The sequence below is a fragment of the Rattus norvegicus genome, chromosome 15 (assembly GCF_021556685.1).
Source record: "Rattus norvegicus strain SHRSP/BbbUtx chromosome 15, alternate assembly SHRSP_T2T, whole genome shotgun sequence".
In the NCBI taxonomy this organism is placed as follows: domain Eukaryota; kingdom Metazoa; phylum Chordata; class Mammalia; order Rodentia; family Muridae; genus Rattus; species Rattus norvegicus.
In genome coordinates, this window is record NC_141548.1 from 22903201 (window position 1) to 22924931 (window position 21731).

The 21731-nt window shown below is 44.0% G+C and overlaps 1 long non-coding RNA gene across 1 annotated transcript in view; it reads right to left on the reverse strand.

Annotated features, from left to right (window-relative positions):
• Positions 1-1288: 1288 nt before the first annotated feature.
• LOC102547310 (uncharacterized) overlaps positions 1289-21731 on the reverse strand; it is a 40995-nt gene continuing 20552 nt past the window's right edge. Inside the window, exons 3-4 of the long non-coding RNA XR_015638704.1 lie at positions 1575-1957; positions 1289-1370 (exon numbers count right to left, since the gene is read on the reverse strand). This is a non-coding gene — a long non-coding RNA (uncharacterized LOC102547310). The remainder of the gene's footprint in view (positions 1371-1574; positions 1958-21731) is intronic.

A 21731-nucleotide genomic window follows, 5' to 3' on the forward strand; every position in this document is an offset into this window, starting at 1 on the left:
AGAAATATGGAAACATCTCATTCTGTCCCTCCATCAGTCAGGATACCCTTAGCAACTTGATTGTAATAAGCCCTCCAGTGTCTGCTGCAGGCTAGCGTGAGAACAAGAGCCTTCTGTAGAAGTGCTCAGATCACCTAGGAACATTCCCTCAGCACTTGGGCTCTCAAACGGTAGAGAAAGTGAATGTTTGTGGGCAGGTAATAAAAGTGCCTTTCTTCTTCTTACTGAAACATTAAATGCCCCAAGGGTCTCCATTGAGCATCACCCTCATTATCGATATCTACCTTCCTAAGATTTGCTGGGTCAGCTGAGAACTGCAGCAGTGCTGTAACTTGATCTGGGATGTATTCGTCTGACACAGACCCCAGCTGACATTTATCTCCTGTGCACGCACACACACACACATGCACTCACAGACACACACACACACACATGCACTCACAGACACACACACACACACACACACACACACACACACACACACACACACAGAGAGAGAGAGAGAGAGAGAGAGAGAGAGAGAGAGAGAGAGAGAGAGAACAAAAGTCCATGAGTTTGAAAGGGAGCAAGGGGGTAGGGTTTCATAGGATAAGTTGGAGAGAGAAAAGGGAAAGGGGGAAAAGATGTAATTATAATCTTGAAAACAAACAGATTTAAAAAGCGAAGCCCGAGGAATCGTTTCTGCATTTCTCCTTTCTTAGAATCTCAAAGAATGAAAACTTCTCCAGGAAATCCCAGAGGTGGTGAGAGAGCCTACAGCCTTGACCACAGAGGCAGGATGGGTGTTTTATGACTGTAGTTTCATTTCTTGGTTCAGAAATTGAAACTCTGTTGCAGAAGAGGCAGAAAGAAGCTCCTTTCTCTGCCTGAGTTTTGGATACAAGTAAAGCCTCCTCTCCCAGCTCCTCCCTAGGAGGCAGAGAACCTATTAGTTTGTATTTAGAGTTTCCTCTTTCCCAGAACAGCAGGTGTTGTCATCCCCCATCCCCTACCCCCTCCAGCGTTATCTCAGGTATTTGAATATTTGGTCTTGACTTGGTAGCTCTTTGGAGAGGCTGAGGAAGTGTAGTTTTGTTGGTAGAGTGCTTTGAGGTTTCTGAGCATTCAGAGTATTTTGAGTCCCATGTCTCCCCATACTCTAACTCCCACATCGCCTTTCCTACTTGAGATGTGACCTCTCAGGGATTCCTGCCACCAAGGCTGGTGCTTGCTGCTCCTCCTGCCCGGTGAGGATGGACACTTATCTCTCTGGAACCATAAGCCCAAAATAAATCCTTCCTTCTGCAGATTGCCTTGCTCATGGAGTTTTATTACAGCAGTAGAAAGGTAACCGACACAACACGTTTTTCTGTTTCACAGGAGCCATGGTTCTAAAAAAAAAAAAAAAAAAGTCCACTGAAACATTAGTCTCTTTTTTAAAGTCAAAACAAACAATAGCTTGGATATTTTGAGATTAGAAATCCCCCTGATTCGCACATCCTGAAGTTCACTGTTAACAAATAAAATTCATCTGTCTTCAGAGCTGCTTTTCACCATCCATGAATTTGGGGGAGCCAGTACACTATAAAACTTACCTGCAAGGCCCAACTCAGAACACAGCGCTTTCCCGGCTCCTCCCTGACAGGTGAGGGATCCGAATCACGGCAACTGGAGGCACGTCATAGGCAGTGAGCTCCCCTCAAACACCATGAGCTGCCCTTCCCAACTCTCGTTTCATATCATGTGCTCTTCTGGTCTATTTACAGGGAGTCACGGTATTTTCATGCCTTTCTGCTTGCTGGTGATTTCACCCTTTAAAATGGGCCTCGTTGTAGAGAGGTGCTGGCCAGACTTCCCCTTCACTAAATGTTGTAAGCCTTTGAGACACTTGGCAACTATAAAATTAGGTCCTTTTTTTTTCTTTCCCAAGAACTTGGGATTTTCAAGGCTGCAGGAAGTCCAAAGACACACGTTAGACCTGTATATAAATATTGACACATAAATACACACCATTAATAAATGTTCCAAAGTTGTACAAGATTTCTACTAACTTGTTTACATATTTGCTGTTAGTCATAATCTAAAAATTACATTTACTTTATTTAGTTTCTAGTTTTTATTCATTTTAAAATAATCTTAAAGAAGCATTTATTTATTTATTTTTTTGGTTCTTTTTTTTGGAGCTGGGGACCGAACCCAGGGCCTTGTGCTTCCTAGGTAAGCGCTCTACCACTGAGCTAAATCCCCAGCCCCAAGAAGCATTTATTTTTATTCTATGCATATGAGTGTTGCCCGCATGTAAGTATATGTACTATGTGCATGCATAGTGCCTGAAGAGGCCAGAGAGGGTGTAGGGTCCCCTGAAACTGGATTTACAGGTGGCTATAAGGGACCATGTGGGTGCTGGGACCCAAACCCATCCAAATGCTCTTAACTATTGGGCTGTCTTTCCAGGGCCAATTAAGCAAGTATTACTGATTTAAAGTTTCAGGACATGCATAGTAGGGCTGTTTTCTCTTGACATTTCCTTGATTGGTTGAGTAACATGAGAGGCAGGTTATGAGTGGGACTGATGGTCATCCATTGAGAACCATGGACGCCTTGCCTAGCAAGCACAAGGCCCAGGGTTCGGTCCCCAGCTCTGAAAAAAAAAAAAAAAAAAGAGAACCATGGACGTGTGGGGCTTTGCAGTAGATGATGAGGTTTAAAGACCCAGAAATACAATCAGAGGGCATAGTTAATATACTTCCTGATCAGATGAGAAGGATGGGCAGTTTGTCTCCATTCAAAATAAGGAAACTTTGGTAGTGTCCTCTGTCTTCCTGCCTCATGAGTCCTTTATGAGATCTGCTCAAGGAACAGGGTCTTTATAGCCGCATGAGGAAAAGGGAGGAAGAGTTCTTCTTTGGTAACATTCACAGCCAAAGAGTGCATACCATGCTCATGGGGTTCCCTGTTCCTCCCCAGCTTTTATCAGGCGGTTGTCAGGGGTGCTGTTAGAGTATGAAGGGCAAGGAAGAACTGGCAGGCTTCACCTCACCAAGGTGCTCCTGCTGTGTCTAGACAGCCATGTTGTTAGATATTTCTAGAGAATTAGAATAGATTGATAAATAGATAAATCATCTAAGAGGGATAAATAATTCAGAGACTAAATAAATAAGAGAGGGTCCAAACATCAATAAGAAATATCAAGGCCCCCCCAGTGGAAGGAGAATTATCAATAACTAAGACATCACTCTCGTGATTGTAAGGGATGCATGTTTGGTAACTGCAATCTAATCTAATTAGTCTTTTCTGACCTGCTGGATACTTTCTGATTTATTTTCATATAAGCTGTAATGATCACCATGTGATAGTTACTTACACCAACCCCGATTGAGCCAATTAAAAGTTTTAAGTCCTTTCTATTGATCATTAGACCAGAAGGGGACTTGATCCCTTGAAAAGTCTCTTGGTGCCTAAGCTCAGCGATACAGAGTTTTTAAAGGCAAAATCCACACAGATACATCTGTTAGATGAGGGTCAGAGTAACCTTGAAACGTTCATTCCTGGCAGAACATAGTAGGTATTTCAGACATAACTGCCCAATTATTTCCGTTAACGCATCTGGAGCATAGTCAAGGCCACAGAAATCCCAAATGCGTTGCCAAGGCAGAAATAAGTGTTACGGGGAGGAAGGTAGAGGGGCCAAGATGTAAGCAAACACCAAATGGAGGCAGACCCAGATGGCGTAACGGTCATTCCTGGCTCTGATTTCTTTTACTTTCAAATCTTGGATCTTGGCTAAGGAGTAAGTAAACACCGGGTCCTGAGTCATCACCGAAACGCAGGCAATTCTTTGTTTGATGAAATTTAAGTGGCAATTTACTTCATACAGATAGTGTAAGGCCGTGCAGCACGGGACACCCGTGGAACAGGCGAGCCAAGATCCCGTGGGAGCAAAATCAGTTTCTGACTTAAGAATAACTGTGAGACAAGTATTACAAGAGGCAGGGAAGGGGGGTATATAAGCAAACAGGAGTCCTATTGTGAAAGCGTCTTAGCCTGAATGGATCTGGTCCAGGTAAGACAGTTCATTTCTGGTCCTGGTCTGGAACAGGCTTGGCAAGGGAGTGGCGAATCCAGGCAGATGTCCATCAACCTTGATGGCATCTGGGATTGTCAGGATGACAGTGTGAAGTCTTTCAAGGCAGGTGCCAGACCATTTTTCTGGAACTGCTTTGAAAAAGATTTATTTATGATTTCATGTATGAGAGTACACTGTTGCTCTCTCCAGACACACCAGAGGAGGGCATCGAACCTCACTACATGTGATTATGAGCCACCATGTGGTTGCTAGGAATTGAACTCAGGACCTCTGGAAGAGCACTCAGTGCCCTTAACTGCTGAGCCATTTCTCCAGCCCCGCTTCATAGAACTTCTGGATGTACACTTGGCCTCTGGGTCAGAATGAATGATGAGGCACCAAGGAGGGATCCAGAAGGGCATCTTGAACCCTAGAATGGACTGCAGCCTGGACCTGCAGGAAAGACTGTAGATACTTTAAAAGAAATGGATTAGTGACCTCCTCAATCCCCCCCCCCCCCTTTAAATCAGTAGTCAGTAGGCCTTAGGTATGGAGTCTCCTGGAGGTCTGGCCAACTGGCCTGGGATAGGTCCAGTAAGTCCTCAGAGTCATGGAGGGGGCTCTTATCAATGGCACAGGGTTGAGACTCTGTACAGCAACAAAATGAGATAGGGCCAATCAAGCAACTGATATTGAGTGATGTGAGCATTTGACATCTACCAGCTGTGGTGGTTTGATTGAGAATATATGACCCCCAAAGGCTCATACATTTGAATGCTTAGTCATTTGCTAGACTATTTGAGCAAGATTAGGAGGTGCAGCCTTGTTGGAGGAGGTGTGGCCTTGTTGGAGGAGGTGTGGCCTTGTTGGAGGAGGTGTGGCCTTGTTGGAGGAGGTGTGGCCTTGGAGGAGGTGCAGCCTTGTTGGAGGAGGTGTGGTCTTGTTAGAGGAGGTGTGGCCTTGTTGGAGGAGGTGTGGCCTTGGAGGAGGTGTGGTCTTGTTGGAGGAGGTGTGGCCTTGTTGGAGAAGGTGTGGCCTTTGAGGTTTTAAAAGTCCACATTAGGGCCAGTGTCTCTTTCTCTCTCTGCCTGCCTGCCTGCCTGCCTGCCTGTCTGTGTTTTTAGGAGCCTGCCTTTGTCACCATGCTCCTCCCATGATGACAACAGACTAACCCTTCTTTCCATAAGCAAGGCCAGTTAAGTGCTCCCTTTAATAAGAGTTGCTATGGTCATGGTGTCTCTTCGTAGCAATAGAATGGTGACTAGAACACTGGCCATCTGTCACTCTTAGGAGGGTTTCCGCAGTCAGGTTCTGGCCAGGGTGAGCTCATCAGCTTCCCTTACTTGTGTAGTAAGGTTGTGGCTATGCCACACAAACAGGATGATTACCTGGCAGCCGCTGTGCCCAGATATATTACAGTCCTTGCTAGGTCTGAGATAAAATACCTTTCGCAATGCTCGGAGTCTCATGGGTGGAATGGTTTAGGGACATCCGGTAACTAAAGCTGGGGCTTGTGTTAGCTCTCAGAAAGCTTGTTTCTTTGTTTCAAAGGCTGATCTCTCCAGAGTGATAGAATACAGGGCTTGGGCTTTTCCAGCAAACCCAGGAATTCAGAACCTGTGATAGCCCCACAGCCCCTGGAGTCTTGTACCTGCTTCTTGGTTTGGAGGCCAAGAAGGTGGAGGTTGGCTTCCATGCTGGCAGCACGGAGAGTTCTGCTACCTTGAGTGACTTTGTATCCAGATAGGAGACTTCAGCTCAGCACGGAGAGTGCTGCTACCTTGAGTGACTTTGTATCCAGATAGGAGACTTCGGCAGAGCTGAGTCTTTCCTCGGAGATGAAGCGTCTAGAGCAGCTGGAACGAGTCCTTTGTGAGTTTCACACAGGCAGCAGTGTTGGCTGCCACAGAATTTCATCTACATACTGGAGCACAGTTGAACTGGGGTGGAACACCCGGAATCTGGTCACGTCTTTTTTGTGAAGCCTCCCCAAAGAGTGTAGGGGGATTTTGAATCCTTGGGGTAGTCGTGTCCAGGTTAGCTGGCTCATCTCCTTCTTGGACATCGGAGAAGTCCATTCAAAGATAAATGTGGGCTGTCTAACCCGCACCAGGGGAATGGACAAGCAGCCATTCTTAAGGTTCAGGACTGTATAGAGCCGGTGGTCTGATGGGAGGACATTCGTGACAGTTGGGGACACTGGCTCTCTCCATCAGAGGCATTGTGGTAGCCACAGAGGAAGAAACAAGGGGTAGAAAGCCAGGAGGAAGTGGGGGAAGCAGGGACAAGGGTAGGGTGAGGAGGTGGATAGGATGGGGTTGGGCCGAATGGATGGGCCTGAGGTTACAGGGGAGGGGATGAATCTGGGCGAGGTAGAAGAGGCAGGGATGGGTAAGATGGATTGCAGACAGGGGAGAGGGAGCCCAGTAGAGGGCTCTGAACTCTGACCGCAGGAGGACTGGTAGCAGGAGGCCTGTGACAGGGAGCCAGGAGCACTGGACTCCCTGTTAGTGAAGCAGCCTCTGCCTGCTTCTACCTCCCAGTATCCAGCGGTGCTACTGCCGCCAGGCCCTATGCAGAGCTGAAAGTACCGTCCCCCTCCTCCGCCCGCTTCCAGGCTCCCTAGCTTTGGCAGGTCCTTTTCCTGCCGGGAAGGAGCAGGGGCTGTTGCACCCAGGATGGGGTTGGGCCAGTCATTGCTAGGTGAAGCAGGCCCAGACTGGCGTTCACCCAAGGACCCCTTTACTGTGGAGCCCTGGGCTAGAGGTGTGTAGCTCCAGGACCTGATGGGTTTGTCTGGAGATTTCTTATCCTGGAGAGGAAAGCAGTCTTTGCAAACAAAACGAATAGCTAAAAACAGCAGAGGTTGCCACCTATTGTCAGAATCTAGAAAAATCAAGCAGACCTTCACTCAGAGTCAGCTCCCTTTTTGGGGATGGTGAGGGATGGCGAAGGTGAGACAACTCCCTTCTGGGGACTGGGAGGAGGGGGGGTGGGCAGACGTGTGGGAGGGTTGGGGGGGGGGAGATGAGACAAAACAGAAACACTAGCGGCAAAATCAAGAAATCAATTAAACAACTCCATGAGTCAAACTTGCCTGACACACATTCAATCACTCACACATGGATAAATGGCTGGTTATTTATTCAGGCAAAACAGAATCTCTTATGAGGGACAAAAGCAGGATAAAAAAAGAATTCCCCACTACTGGCACCCCAGTTAGTGTGGAGGGCTGGAAAGAAGTTCTCATCAGAATTTTCCTTCCTAAACCAGGAAAAGAGCCTTGACTTTCTATCCCTCTTATCCAGAAGAAGGAGAAGGGTGAGAAGAAGAAAGAGAAGGAGAAAGAGAAAGAGGACAAAGAGAAGAAGATGACTCGACTCTCCTTTAGGCCGTACCTCATTTATCCAGAAAGTTCCCATGAGGCTTATCCTCTTCAACCAGAACCAGAACTGAATTCAGTACGTAGACCTCATCCTAAGAGCATGAGCAGGATTCTGTTTTGGTGCTGGGAGCCTGGTCACTCTAGTCCTTTCAGGACTCAGTGAGAAGAGTTGGGCCCTGGAACAATTTGTTGGGGTATCTCCCTTAAAACATCTTCCTGGCAGGGCAGGAATGAGGCTGAGTCCCACAGAACATGGGGGAATCTCGCTGTGGCCTCCAATGTCATGATCCACATAAGACAGTTACTGTCAACCATGATGATTAAACCAATTAAAGAAGTTTCAAGTCCTTCTTATGGATGGCCAGACCAAGAGGGGGCTTGAGCTTTCAAAAAGTCATCTTGGTGCCTAAGCTCAGGGATACAGAGTTTCAAAGGCAAAACAAGATACTTCAGTTAGGTGAGGATCAAAGTAACTCTCTGAACGGTTGTTCATTTCTGGCAGAGAATAACAGTTACTTTAGACAGGACTTGCCAATTACTGATTAACAATATAGTTAAGGCCATGAGAATCTCCAATGTTTTACCAAGGCAGATGTCAGTGTTGTGGGGAGTCTGATAGAGGGGCTGAGAACTGCCCAAGCAAAGCTGTGCCAGAACAGGAGGGCATTGCCTTAGCCATTTCAAAGCCACCTTACTCTTTCCTATATAGGCAGGCACCTCCTTCACTAGCAGTGAGAAGAACTAAGGTCCTGAGAGCCCAGAGAATCACTCTAGTAGGAACCATGTTGTTCTGTCAAAAGCATCGTTCCTAGAAAAGTGTTGAGACATATGGAAAGGTACCACCAAGAGAAGACATATGAGGTACAGCATCAGGTCTCAGAGCAATAAAGCGAGGGGTTAGAGGAAATCTCGGAGATGGTTAGAGGAAAGAGAGTGAGCTGTCTGTCACACCATGGGAGCATGGCGGTTTCAGCCAGAGTAGACGCTAGAACTTCTTGTCCAGGAAGAGAATGGACGTTGAGGGAAAGCAATGCCTAACAGTTGGACATACCCTGTGTCCTGCCCATATCTCTCTTATCTCTCATTCTTCTTTCTCTCTTGCTTTTTATCACCCTATGGGGGAATCTGAGGGCCTATAGCCATTGTTTGATGGCTTTCTTTGAATGTCAGGGGCTGGCTGAGCATGAGTTGAGAGGTGGGAACAATCCCCCTCAGGCATTCCAAGCCTGTAGTCATAGATTTCAGGAAAACCTTACTTAGCTGCTCACTGAGAAACACAGGGTTTTCTCCACCTCCCTGGGTCACTGTCAGCCTTTGCAAAATGTACTGCTTTGGTAATATATTGTTTCATTCTGTTCTGCAAACACTGAGTCATAATTGGTACCTGTGTTCCCAGTGCTTGTTAGAGACTGACCTGAGAGTTGCAGTTGGGGATTAGCCTCAGGAAATGCTATTGCCTCATCAGAAAATTGGGTTAATGGCTTTTTGTTGATCTGCCTACCCATGTACAGCACCCCAGATATAGGGTTTCTTCATCTGTATTGCAGCAATGTGGAAAGGGGAGCTGAGAAGTCCTTTGTGGACACTCTCAGAACCGTGTAGAAAAATCCCTTTAAGATTTTTGTAGACCAATATTTCTGTAACCTATCTCAAGTTGTAACTACAGCCCTTAAGAGTCTGAGGCAGGGGGACTGGGATGAGATTGTGGCCGGAGTGTGGGCTACATAGCAAGAAACTGTTTCAGAAAATAAACAATGGAAAGAGAGAGAGAGAGAGAGAGAGAGAGAGAGAGAGAGAGAGAGGGAGGGAGGGAGGGAGAGAGAGAGAGAGAATATGAATTCATATGATTTTTTGTCCTATGAAGGGGGTGACCCCTCTTTCCAGGGAGCATTAGTTAGAAAAAGCCGTACGGAGCTGGGGATTGTGGAGAAGAGAGATTGTTGGTAGAAGATTTCTTGGTGTCTCTTAGTTAGGATGTCCATGGCAGTGATACAACACCATGACCAAAATTAGCTTAGACCAAAAATAGCACCTTACACCTTATAGTCTATCGTGCAGGGATGTCAGGCAAGGATGTGGAGGAAGGAACTGAAGCAGAGACCATGGAGACACACTGCTTACTGGCTTGCTCTACATGGCTTGCTCTTAGCACTTAGTACCACCAGCCCATGGGTAGCACTGCCCACAGTGAGCAGTGCCCTCCCACATTGATGTGCCCACAGGTCGGTCTTGTGGGGGATTCTTTTTCCCATGAAGTTCCCTTGCCTAAAAGAACTCTATCTTGTGACAAATTGACATAAACCTTGTCAGGGAGTGGTGTTTAGGACACAGGAAGGGGTGAGAGTGTCACCAGGATGAAGTCGTCTTTCCCTTTTTGCAGAACTCACAAGCATTTTCCTATTGCCTGGGCCTTAGAAGTCTCTGGTCTATCCTTTAGCCTATGAAGATTTGAGCGTATGGGATCTGGGTTGCTTTCCATTTTCTAACTGTAAATATTATTACAGTTTATGCATCCCTGCTTTGGTTAAGTTTCCATATTCCAGTTTGTACTTGGGCCATGTTTCTGCACAAAAGAGGACCAGGAGCCAGACAGTGGTGGCACACACCTTTCGTCCCAGCACTTGGGAGGCAGATGCAGACAAATCTCTATGAGTTCAGTGCCAGCCTGGTCTACAGAGTGGGTTCTAGGACAGTCCCATTTACATAGAAAAAACAAAACAAAAAGCAAAACAGACTGGGGACCTTTTTTGAAATGAGTCTGCAGAAAGTTTCATTCCAGTGCTTGAGTATATATATTTCAAAAGGGTGGGAAAGACAGCAGTTCCCAGGGTCTGGGGTGGAGAGAGGGAACAGCATTGTCTAACCACACAGGTCTGGAGAGGCGTGTTGTTGAATTTTCTCTGAGGGAAGCGGCTGGAAGTCGAGTCCCAGCGTGAGTCTTCACCCGCGTCCAGATCCTGGATCAGGCTTCCTGTCTCACTTCTGACAGAGGTTATTCCAAGGCCAGAGTATGTAAACCTGTGCAGAACAGCTCTGTATCCCTGAGCACTCCCAACATGGACTGTAGAGAACATGACCCCTGCGTCTTTTCAAAACTGTTAATCATTGAATACAATTGATTCCTTCTCACCAACTTTTACCTTCTAAAGATTGGCTGTCAAGCCTTAGGCCACCTGACTTCTTTCTCTTATGACATACAGAGGTATACACAACTACTCCATTATAGTTCTGAACACTTGGAGGACCGAGGGCCTTTTGTTTTTGAGACACGATCTCACTATATAGCTCTGGGAAACTTGTTATGCAGGCCAGGCCGGCCTTGGTTTCCCAGTGATCTGCTTGTCTCTGCCCCCTCAGTGCTGGAGTTAAAGGTGTACACTGTCATGTATATACTTTAAAAAAGTCAACAGAATAAAAAAGTTACCTAAAATGCTTGGTATTTCAATGAAAACGTTAAAGTCTAGAAAATCTATTGATATTTTCAAAACATCCATTTGTTTTTATCTACATAAGACAGCCTCATTTGCCACATGTTTCCTCCCTTCTTGCTAGAACTTGCTTCTTGAAACTCTTTTAGTATGAGATGGTTTATAACACTTTATGCCCTGGATGCTTTCTTTTCAGTCTTTGCCCTTCCCCCACCTTTGACAGGACCTTTTATATAGCCCAGGCTAGCCTTGAACTCTGAATCCTCCTGCCTCTGTGTAGGTTTACGGTTATACCTATACTCCTAGCTGTTGAATCCTACCCCCCTTCTTCTGTGTCTTATGTAGGCACTTAACACACGTGCAGGTATGTGCACCCATGTGCATGCAAGCAGAGGAAACAGAATGTTGGAAATGATGAACTGAGATCACCTTTTTGTTTGTTTGTTTGTTTTTTGAGTCAGAGTCTCTCACTGAACTGAAGCGCATCATTTTGACCTGCCAAAGAGCTCCTGTGAACGGCTTATCTCCATCCCCAACTCTGGGGCTATCTCAGCATGGATATGCTAAACCTTTCATGTGGGTGTTGGGGATTTGAACTCTTGACCTCTTTCTTTCACAGCAAGAACTCTTATCTGTTGAATTTTCTTCCCAGTCCCAAGTCATATTTATTTGTTACAGTTTTGTTTTCCTCTTGTCAGCATTTTTTTTTTAAATCTGTTTTATCTGTAGGCTCTAACTATTGGAACTAGAATAGTAGAAAGAAAAATGTTTCTCTCCGATACTTTAGCAACTATTGTAATGGTTTGAAAATGTTTGGCCCAGGGAATGGCACTATTTGGAGGTGTGGTCTTGTTGGAGTGGGTGTGTCTCTGTGGGCGTGAGCTTAAGACCCTCATCCTAGGTGCCTGGAAGTGAGTGTTCTGCTAGCAGCCTTCAGATGAAGATGTAGAACTCTCAGCTCCTCCTGCACCATGCCTGCCTGGACACTGCCATGCTCCTGCCTTGATGATAATGGACTGAACCTCCGAACCTGTAAGCCAGCCCCAATTAAATGTTGTCCTTTATAAGACTTGCCTTGGTCATGGTGTCTGTTCACGGAAGTACAACCCTAACTAGGACAACTATGAACAGGTAACTAGCTCTGGTTTTAATAGACTCAACTAAGGAATGTCCTCACTTAATTTCATTACTTCTTGATACAAACATCCTTAGTGTCAAGAACTAAGTCCTGTGTCTTCAAAATTGATGTGCTGGAAACTTAACTCCCAGTATCTCAGAATGTGACTGCATTTGGAGGCAGGGCTTGAGAGCTAAGTTCAAACGAGGTCTTTCGGTTTAGATCCCTCTCCAGCACAGTTGGTGTTATTACACAGAGAGGAGAGCTGGGCCCAGAACTAAAGGAGGATGGGTGAAGACCACAGAAAGGATGGCATCTAGGAGCCAGGGAAAGGGCCTCAGAGGTCACCGACTTGCCAAAACCTTCCTCCTGGACTGGAAGCCTTCAGAACTCTCTCTCTTTCTTTTCTATTATCTTAAGGCACAAAGTAGATGGTACTTTTTTGATGGCACTCCTCAAAAACGAGTACAATTAAGAGTTATTATAGAGGTTATGTTTATAACATCAACTCCCCCTGTGAATTTGAAAGTGGATATTGTGTGTGTGTGTGGGGGGGTCTTTTTATCAATTTACCTTGATATCTCCTAAATTAAAATGAGTTAATGAGCTTTTTACAAACTATAACTCACAGAATTTTATTTTAAGATCTTAAATTTTTTCCTTTCCCTCTTCTTCCTCCTTTTCCTTCTCTTAGTCCTCCTCTTCTTCCCCCTCCTCCTACTCCTCCTCTCCCTTCCCCCCACTTACAATTCCTTGAGAATGAGCACTTACTTTAAGGTGACTTGGCTAGGTATTTGTAAGGGTTTATTTGTTCCACAAAATTTTTAAGCTTCCATGATGTTCCAAGTAGGTAGATGTTTTGGATACATGAATGAAAAAAAGAGTTTTCTTGCTTGATAATAAATCTCATAACAATGCAGTAGCATTTTAGAAGGCATTAAGTATTAGGGGAAGTGGAGTAGGCTGAAGGAGATGGAGGCAGGGCTAGTGGGCTCACGGAGCAGGGCATGTTTGAGCAAGTTTGAAGGAAGACAGGGACATATTGTAACATATTGTGGACATATTGTAACATACATACTTGGGTAAAGAGAAATTTGGGGCAAAAATGTATATGTGTGTGTTCCAGAAACCATCACAACTTTGGCTCTGAATGAAAAGTCAGGTGCATCTTTTGGGCAAAGAAATGACACCAAGAGGATCGCAAAGAAGATGGCTCTCCCCGGGCTGAGATAAACCAGGAAGGGACTGCGGTGATGGCACAGGGGTTAAGAGCACTGTTACTCTTGCAGAGGTTTGATTCCCAGCCATTGCAGGGCCGCTTACAGCTGTTCCTAACTCCAGTTTCAGGGAATCCAGTGCCTTCTTCCGACTTCTGCAAGCAGTAGGCCCACATGTGGTGCACAGACATTCTTGCGAGTAAAATACTCATTCATACATGTAAAAAAAAAAAACAAAAAAAACCCCAAAGAACAAAGAACAAAACCAGAACAAAACAAAAAACACCCAACAACAACAATGAAGTACATAGGAATAATACAAAGTAGAAGCAGAATGTATTGCTATAAGCCTGGGGAGGGACGGCGAAGGCTCAGATCAAGGAGGTACTTAATAGAGGTCATGGGGAATGGTTGGATTCTGGGTAGACTTTATAATTCAAGGCCGGTAGGATCCCTAGTGAGATTAGAGAAAGGACACAGGAGAGGTATAAAGTATGCTTTGTGTGTGTGTGTGTGTGTGTGTGTGTGTGCGCGCGCGCGCGCATGTACTAACCCGAGTGTCAGAGACGCCATTAACTGAGATGAGGAAGACGGGGGAGCAAGCTTGAGGAGCTGGCACTCTTGGGAGTTAACCTCAGACAGGGTAATTTGTTGCTTTTGCTACCAAGTGAAGGTAAGATTAGATATTTGGGTTACTTTTTTTTTTCTTTTTTCTTTTTTTCGGAGCTGCGGACCGAACCCAGGGCCTTGCGCTTGCTAGGCAAGCGCTCTACCGCTGAGCTAAATCCCCAACCCCAATATTTGGGTTACTTTTAATGCACATTAATTAACCTGATTGCTCTTCCAGCACAAGCATGTGATTAAATCATATCATTCTAGTGTTAGCAGAGGGAGGCTAACACTCCAATGCACACAAGGAATAGGTAACTGAGTTGGGATTTGAAATCAGGGTTTGCTCTCAGGATTTTCAACAGAGGTTTTGAAGGCCTGAGTCCTCTTCTTGTTCTTTAACACCACACACACGCACACACACAAATCATTCAGGCACCCCCCCAGCAAATACTATAGACACATGTCATAACTTTACCTTCTGTTGTGATTTCAAATTTACAGGACAGCTGAAAGACTAGAGTAAGGAGTATCCTACACAGCCACCATTTACCCGTTGATCCTGTTATACTCAGTGCGCCTACCCCACCTGGTCACAGCTGGTGATACATTGTTATTCTCTATTCTTTTTCTACATATAACTGGATACACCTGTGTGTGGTGTATTCCCATTCACACAAATGACCCCACAAATGAGTAGATGGATAGTCTTTTACAGAAATGTTTGAGTTTCTAACAAGTCTCTTTCCCTTTACCTCAGATTATGTAATAAATACAGTATAAATGGACAAATTAGGTGGTTTAACTTTGAAGCAATATTTAAATCTCATCACCTGACCCATCTATGTTTTTAGACTTAGTTACTTTTTCCAAAGATAATATCATGAATTGCAAAATTATATATACACACATGATTATTGCATGTATAATTCCAAACACACAAATAGATATACATAAACCTCTTTGATTAAACCATTATAACGTAAGCATTACTTTTGTAACTCTTGTAAAAATCTGTCACAGGGCTCTGTAGCTTGTTTGGAGGAACATAGTTTTTACTCTGCCCTTAGTGAATGCCAGGTACAAAGGCTAGGTCTCACTTCAGCTCAGATTTTCATGATAATGGCTGTTCATTCTCTTCAATCCAATACAGTGAAAACAGATGGCTTTGTAGGTAGTGAATTATTACACTAAGGGGATATGATTATCCCACCACACCAACCATTACATTGTTTCGACATGTGACTTGAAAGAGCAATGGGTCTCTCAAAGTTTATAAAAAAGCTCAGAGGTATGGAAAACTTTTTCCTTTAGCTGTAATTGTAGGTAAAGTCCTTAGATACCTTTTGAATGTCACACATGGGCTTTGTTCAGGAATCAAATTCAGCTCAAGTACTTAGTTACCTGAGCCAGTGACCAAAAAAAATTAAATACAAGTATCTGTTCTTTTGGCATCTGAATCCAGTCCCAGGCTCACCAACTAATCCCCCTAAAGCTCTGTCCTCTCTCAGTGCCTGGAAGCTGGAGGGTTAACAGATCAGTAGCCCCTTTCTTCCTATGTGGGAACAAATAAGTCATAAATTAGCGAATAAATCAGAATATTGTTTGGGCAAAAAAACAAAATGCACAGAATACACCCCAACAGTCAAATATTTCTTCCTTATGTGCCAGAATGAACTACTTATATTTAAAACAAAGACAAGGCTCAAGTAGCTCTTTCTCTCAAATGCACAAATATAGTTCTATTTCCAGAAAAAAATTATCTGAAATGAAATAACATGTGTGGTCCTGAATGTAGGATGTGAACATGTGCAGGCGCAGAACTCAGCTGTGCAAAGATGTGGAGTCAGAAGCAGTTGGTTTTCCACCTCTGTTTTTCTTCCTGTGGCTTTAGGGGCTTTTTATACTCCATGAATTTAAGTGTGCATGTGCACATGCACACATGTGCACACTCATGGGTGTCTGTCTCTGTCTGTTGCTCTCTGTGTATGTGTCTATCTGTCTCTCTTCCTCTCTCTGTGTATGTGTCTGTCTGTCTCTCTCCCTCTCTCTCTCTGTGACTGTCTCTGTCTCTCTCTGTGTCTGTGTCTGTCTCTATCTCTCTGTGCGTGTGCATGCATGTGCATGCACGTCTGTCTGTCTGTCTGTCTGTCTCTCTCTCTGTCTGTCTCTATCTCTGTGTGTTTGTCTCTCTCTCCTCTCTGTGTCTGTTTGTCTCTGTCTGTCTCTGTGTCTGTCTGTCTCTGTCTCTCTTTTGTAGGATGATGTCATACAGGTGAGGCAGGTACAAGATAGAATGAGGCCTGTCATTGGACAAGAAGGAAGGATGGGCAGGAGAAAAGTTTTATAGAGGAGGAGGAGACTGGAGCGAGGGAGAGAAGCAGTAGAGAGAACATGGAGGCTGATGTTAAGGATCCTCTCTATACATTTACAGGCTGTTATGAATATTCTTTTTTTTTTTTTTTTTTTGTGGTTCTTTTTTTCGGAGCTGACCCAGGGCCTTGCGCTTCTTAGGCAAGCGCTCTACCACTGAGCTAAATCCCCAGCCCCATGAATATTCTTAAGGGATGGATGTGTACAGGACTTTGTATGTTTAGGTGGGCAATTATATCTTATCGATTGGATCAGAGGTTATTGTGTTGTGTGTTCTTTTATGTGGCGATTGAGTTATGTGGCAGCTGAAGACACTAAGCCACTATGGAGTTGGGATGTGTGTTTCTGGCATGGTGGCAACCTCCCTTGGGAACTGGATGCGTAGAGAGATTGCTGCCAGGCTCAGAGAGAAGCCATCGGCAGTGTGATATGGGGTGGAGCAGAGCGGGTGAGACGCTTTGCTGACTGAGATGAAGATGTCTAGCAGACATCTTGGGGCACTGCAGTGCCAGATCTAATGTGGGATAAAAGAAAGCATTTTTATAATTTTACAGCAACACTCTGTCTCTGTCTCTCTGTCTCTCTGTCTGTCTCTCTGTCTCTCCATCTCTCCGTCTCTCTCTCTCTGTCTGTCTATCTGTTTCTCTCTCTCTCTCTCTCTCTCTCTCTCTCTCTCTCTGTGTGTGTGTGTGTGTGTGTGTGTGTGTGTGTGTGTGTTTGTGTTTGTGTTTGCATCCTGCTTTTTGCCTTTGCTAAGATTGACTGCTGGTGATGCCCAACCTGGGTGGGAGCTTTCTTAAGTAACCCTTTGACAGACACAGAAGAGAAGACTGAAAGCTCTCTGCTCACTTTTACCTAGGAAAGGCCAGGGTGCCAATCTGGTTTTCACTGACTGCTTGGATCCCCTTCCTCATTCCATCACTCCCCCTGTGGGAACAATGATTTCAAAGGTTCACATAAACGATGTGCTATCCCTTTGAGAAACTTCCAGTAGCCATGTGTCACCATTTTTGAGAGACTTTCAGTCATTCGGGGGCCACTTCATCTATTTGTGTTATTTCCTTAAAAACTTAAAAGTCTCTTGGTAAAAATCATAAGGCAATCAGTCATCATGATTTAGGGGAAGGAGTCAAGTTAACTGTTGGCTTCCACACAAGCAGTCCAGACCTGGGACTCACATGGTGCTACCAGAAAGGAAAGTGCTCTTAACTGTTAGGTCCCCCTAGGTAGAGTTTACATTAGGTGGGGAAGGTGGGTGGACAATACCTATATTTTGATTTCTTGAAAGTTGGCAGGCAAAAGGGTTTCCAGTTTGTTTCTGGTTTATTTGTTTGGGGTGTTGGTACTGATCCAGAATTCTTGCCCTTGCTGGCAAGTGCTTTGCTGCCACAGAGCTAAACGCCCAACTCCAGGTTCCCGGTTGAACTGTGTGAGGACAGTCAATCTTGGCTGTCCTACTTATGTGCACGTTATCAGGCAATGTGTGTCTGGCCCACAGAATGGCCGAGAATGGATGTGGTGATAAATCAGAGATATGACTGGCAAGTTGCATGGAAGGTGTAGAAGTTGACACAGTCCTCTGCTTTTCCTGGGCCAGGTTAAGAGAAATAATCAAATCCTGGTTGGAGTTGCCTGGTTGGGGGAGGAGAGCCAGTAGTCAGTCAAACTTAAGGTTCCTGGAACCATCTCTAACCCAGGTTTGGCCTAAGTGTAGTGAGGCCATTTTCTTTGAGCAGATATCTTAAAGAGTGATTCTAATAGGTATTTGGTGTCCCCCTTTAGTGCACCTCTGGGGATCGTGGTTGTCACACCTCTTGGCCAAGGTGTTGCTCTCCCTCTACAAAATGAGCGTGACCCTTTCTCACAGTTATAATTTCACTACATTGAGCTGATGGGTCAAATGAAAATGACATGGTGAGGTTAACCATTTCAACACAGTGCATTATTGTACATTCCCTCGTACAAGAGAATCCAGGTGGCTGAATCAGAATAGACAGGAGGTTCCTAGGACTTTGTTTATTTGGTTTGCTTTTTAATGGACACACAGAACAACCCAGCCAGGAACTGTCATCCGAGGAAGAAATAAGGACACCATGAATAATCAAGGTTGAACCCTAGATTTTCAAAAGGTGTTATCTCTTATTCTGATAATTTTCCAGAAGAAACCAAGAGAGACAGACATTTAATTATTGGAATGAAAGGGAAAAGGATTTAAATAGACCTTTTGAAAGTAGCCAATGACAAAATGCATATAAAGCTATGCTCTAAGCCAACTCTATTTATATAAATGGCCAGTGGACAGCACATGACTCAAGGATCAGTGTTTTGCCTGACCCCGCGAGTCCAAGCTTATTTTTATATCCTCTTTGAGATAGACTTCTTTCCTCTTATATATGTTTGTGCTATAACACACTCTGTGGGCCTATGATTCTAATGTGTTATTTCACCATTGATAACTGCTAAGGTTTTTTCCTATTGTTATTTATTAATTTTTTAAAGATTTGTACATGTGTGTGAGTGTGTATATGAGTGTGTATGGATATGTATGTGTGCATATGTGGGTGTGTATGTATGAGAGTATGTGTGTTTGTGTGTGTTTATAGATATATCTGTGTGAGTGTATGTATGTGTATATATGTATGTGTGTTTATATGTATGTATCTATGTGTGTGTGTGTGTCTGTCTGTCTCTCTGTCCGTCTGTCTGTCTTTTGAGCTGGTGCTACAGGTAGTTATGAGCCTAATGGCCTTTATCCTACTAGGCCTAATTCAGTTCGCCACTGTCCTTGTATGGCCTGACCAGCCAGTCCCCACCAGACTCCAAATGTTGGGCCTTTGTAGGAGTTGACAGCGCAAAAGTCCATAGGCCGAATAGTTCTTTTGAACAACAGAAATTTATTTCTTACCATTCTGCAAGCTGAGAGGACCAAGATGAAGTTGCCAACAGATTTGGTGTTGAGTGAGGGTTCATTGTCTTAGACTTGTGGGGTCCTTACCAAGTATTTAGAGAAAACTTCTTTTGGACTTTTTATTTATAAGGGCTGTAACCTCATTTATGAGAACAAAGTTACTCAAACCTCACCTTCTAAGATAATCTCCTGGATGATCAGGATTCAGTGTATGAATTTTAGACTGTAGGATATCTGTAGGATAATTATCTGTAAGATAATTTTATAGCAGGTGAGATAATTACTTTTGCCTGGCTTTATTCCTTCTTAATCCGAGATGAATATCATTGTAGAGTGTTATTGTTAGAATATGTAGAGGTCATACAATAGAGGGAAACCTTAGTTAGAAAATAATTGATAGAGACTCCCTTAGTGTGTTGAGGTTGCTGTAATAAAATACTGTAGATGGAGTGGTGCATACACAGGATGATTTTACTTTTCACGGGACTGGAGGGTGAGACGTCTAAGACCCAACTTTTGGCAAATTCAGTATATAGTAACGGTTTGCTGACTGTATCATGTATCCTCACATGGTGGACAGATAGTGGTCTTTCCCTGATCTGTCTTATAAAGGTACCAATTTATTAACAGGGGGTCCCCCTTATGTCCCAGCCACCTAACAGAGGCTATAGTTCCTGACACCATACATTGATACATTCCAACAGATTAATTTTTAGCTATAGACTATGTGGTTTATAATAAGAAGGTAGATTGGAAGAACCTGAGCTTCATAGAAGATCCCAACTGCCCTGGAATGAAAGGGTTTTATTAAAGCTAGAGGTGTTATAGCTCCAGAGATTTTTCTTTAAAAAAAAATAAATGTTTTCCTGTGCAATCAGACTGAAGTCTATTCAAGTCCCTTAAGTAGAGAAAGCCTAAGTCCAATTGGAGAGATACCAGAGACCAACATTTTACCATTTTCAGACAATACAAGGAGAGCCTGAGCCCATGAGTTCCAAGTTTTTCAACTTTTAGAGAATCACATTATAGCCAGAAGTTGGGGGTTTAATAGGCAGACCAGGAGCAAAACAAGAAGCATCCTTGTTGCTGCCTGTCTGACACATTGTTGAGCATGTAAAAGCATTAAATAAGACTAAGACTTGGGCTATATGGACAGTTTTACAACAGAACAACCAGATGCACCTATTCCGGTCATTAACTGCTAGGAGAAGTATTCTTTCAACAAAGGCAAGTATAGTGTCTATAAATAGAAAAGACATCGAAGAAAGAATTGTCCAAGTTAATAAAGTATGGGGTTAGTGATGGTTAAAACGAACGGCTTGATTTTTCCATTTCACCTTTCATTGCACAAGGGGAACACTCTGTCAGTCATGACTGATGCTCAACCATCTACACTACCACTGCTCCAAGGACAACAAGCTTCAGGTGGTGGGCTTCTGTAGAAATTCTCAGGGATTCCCTAGGAATGACTCCCATAGGTCCATATATCTGAATGCTGAATCATCAGAGATTGGTACTATTTGAAAGGATTAGAAGGATTAAAAGGGAGGCCCCTGTTGTGGGAAGGGTATCACTGTGGGTGGGCTTGGGAGTTTAAAAAACCCATGCCAGACCTAGTTTCTTTGTCTCTGCCTATAGATCAGGATGTAGAACTCTCAACTACTTCTCCAGCACCAAGTTTCCTGCCATGATGATAATGGACTAACCTCTGAAATTGTAAGTTAGTCCACAACTAAATGCTTTCTTTGATGAGAGTTACCTTCATCATGGTGTCTCTTCACAGCAATAAACGTTGACTATGGCACCATCCTTACTAGTTACTCTTGGATCTTTCATCAAGAATATCCTTTCTCCTTTGGGACACTCTATACACTAAATTAATCATGAGGATTATTGAGATCAGACTATGGCCTATTCTAAGTTACTCTGTATTCTATAAAAGTCTGCCTCTTACAAGCAACTTTTGACTCCATTTTGAAGGGGAAGGACAATGGCGGTCCTCAAATGGATCCAGAAACTGCAACATCTCTCAGGCACCCCTGGTTTCACTTTGCTTTTCTGTTGTTGGGTTAAAACATTCTGACCAAAAGCATCATTAGAAGGAAAATGTTTATTTGGATTATACTTCCAGGTCATAGTCCATCACTGAGGGAAGTCAGGACAGGAAGTAGAAACTGTAGATGTATGCTGCTTGATGTTTTACTCTGTCTTCCTCTCTCCTACCTTTCTTTCCATTTACTCTTTCTTTTAGATCTATTTATTTATTTTATATATAGGTGTGCTCTATCTGCATGTACACCTGCATGCCAGAAGAGGGCATCAGATCAAATTATAGATGGTTGCTGGGAATTGAACTCAGGACCATTGGAAGAGCAGCCAGTGCCCTTAACTACTGAACTACCTCTCTGCTACCTTTCTTCCACAATCCAGGCCATTTGCCTAGGAATGGTGCCACCTACAGTGGGCTGGATCCACTCACATCAATTATCAATCAAGACAGTTTCTCACAGACATGGCAACAGGAGGTTCTACTTTGCATCAAATATAAAATATATAATAAAAGCTAACCAGAACACAACCGATCCAGAATAGACTGATAAATGGATGATTATTGGGAGTAGAGAAGGAGCCACTCTATATATTTATTGG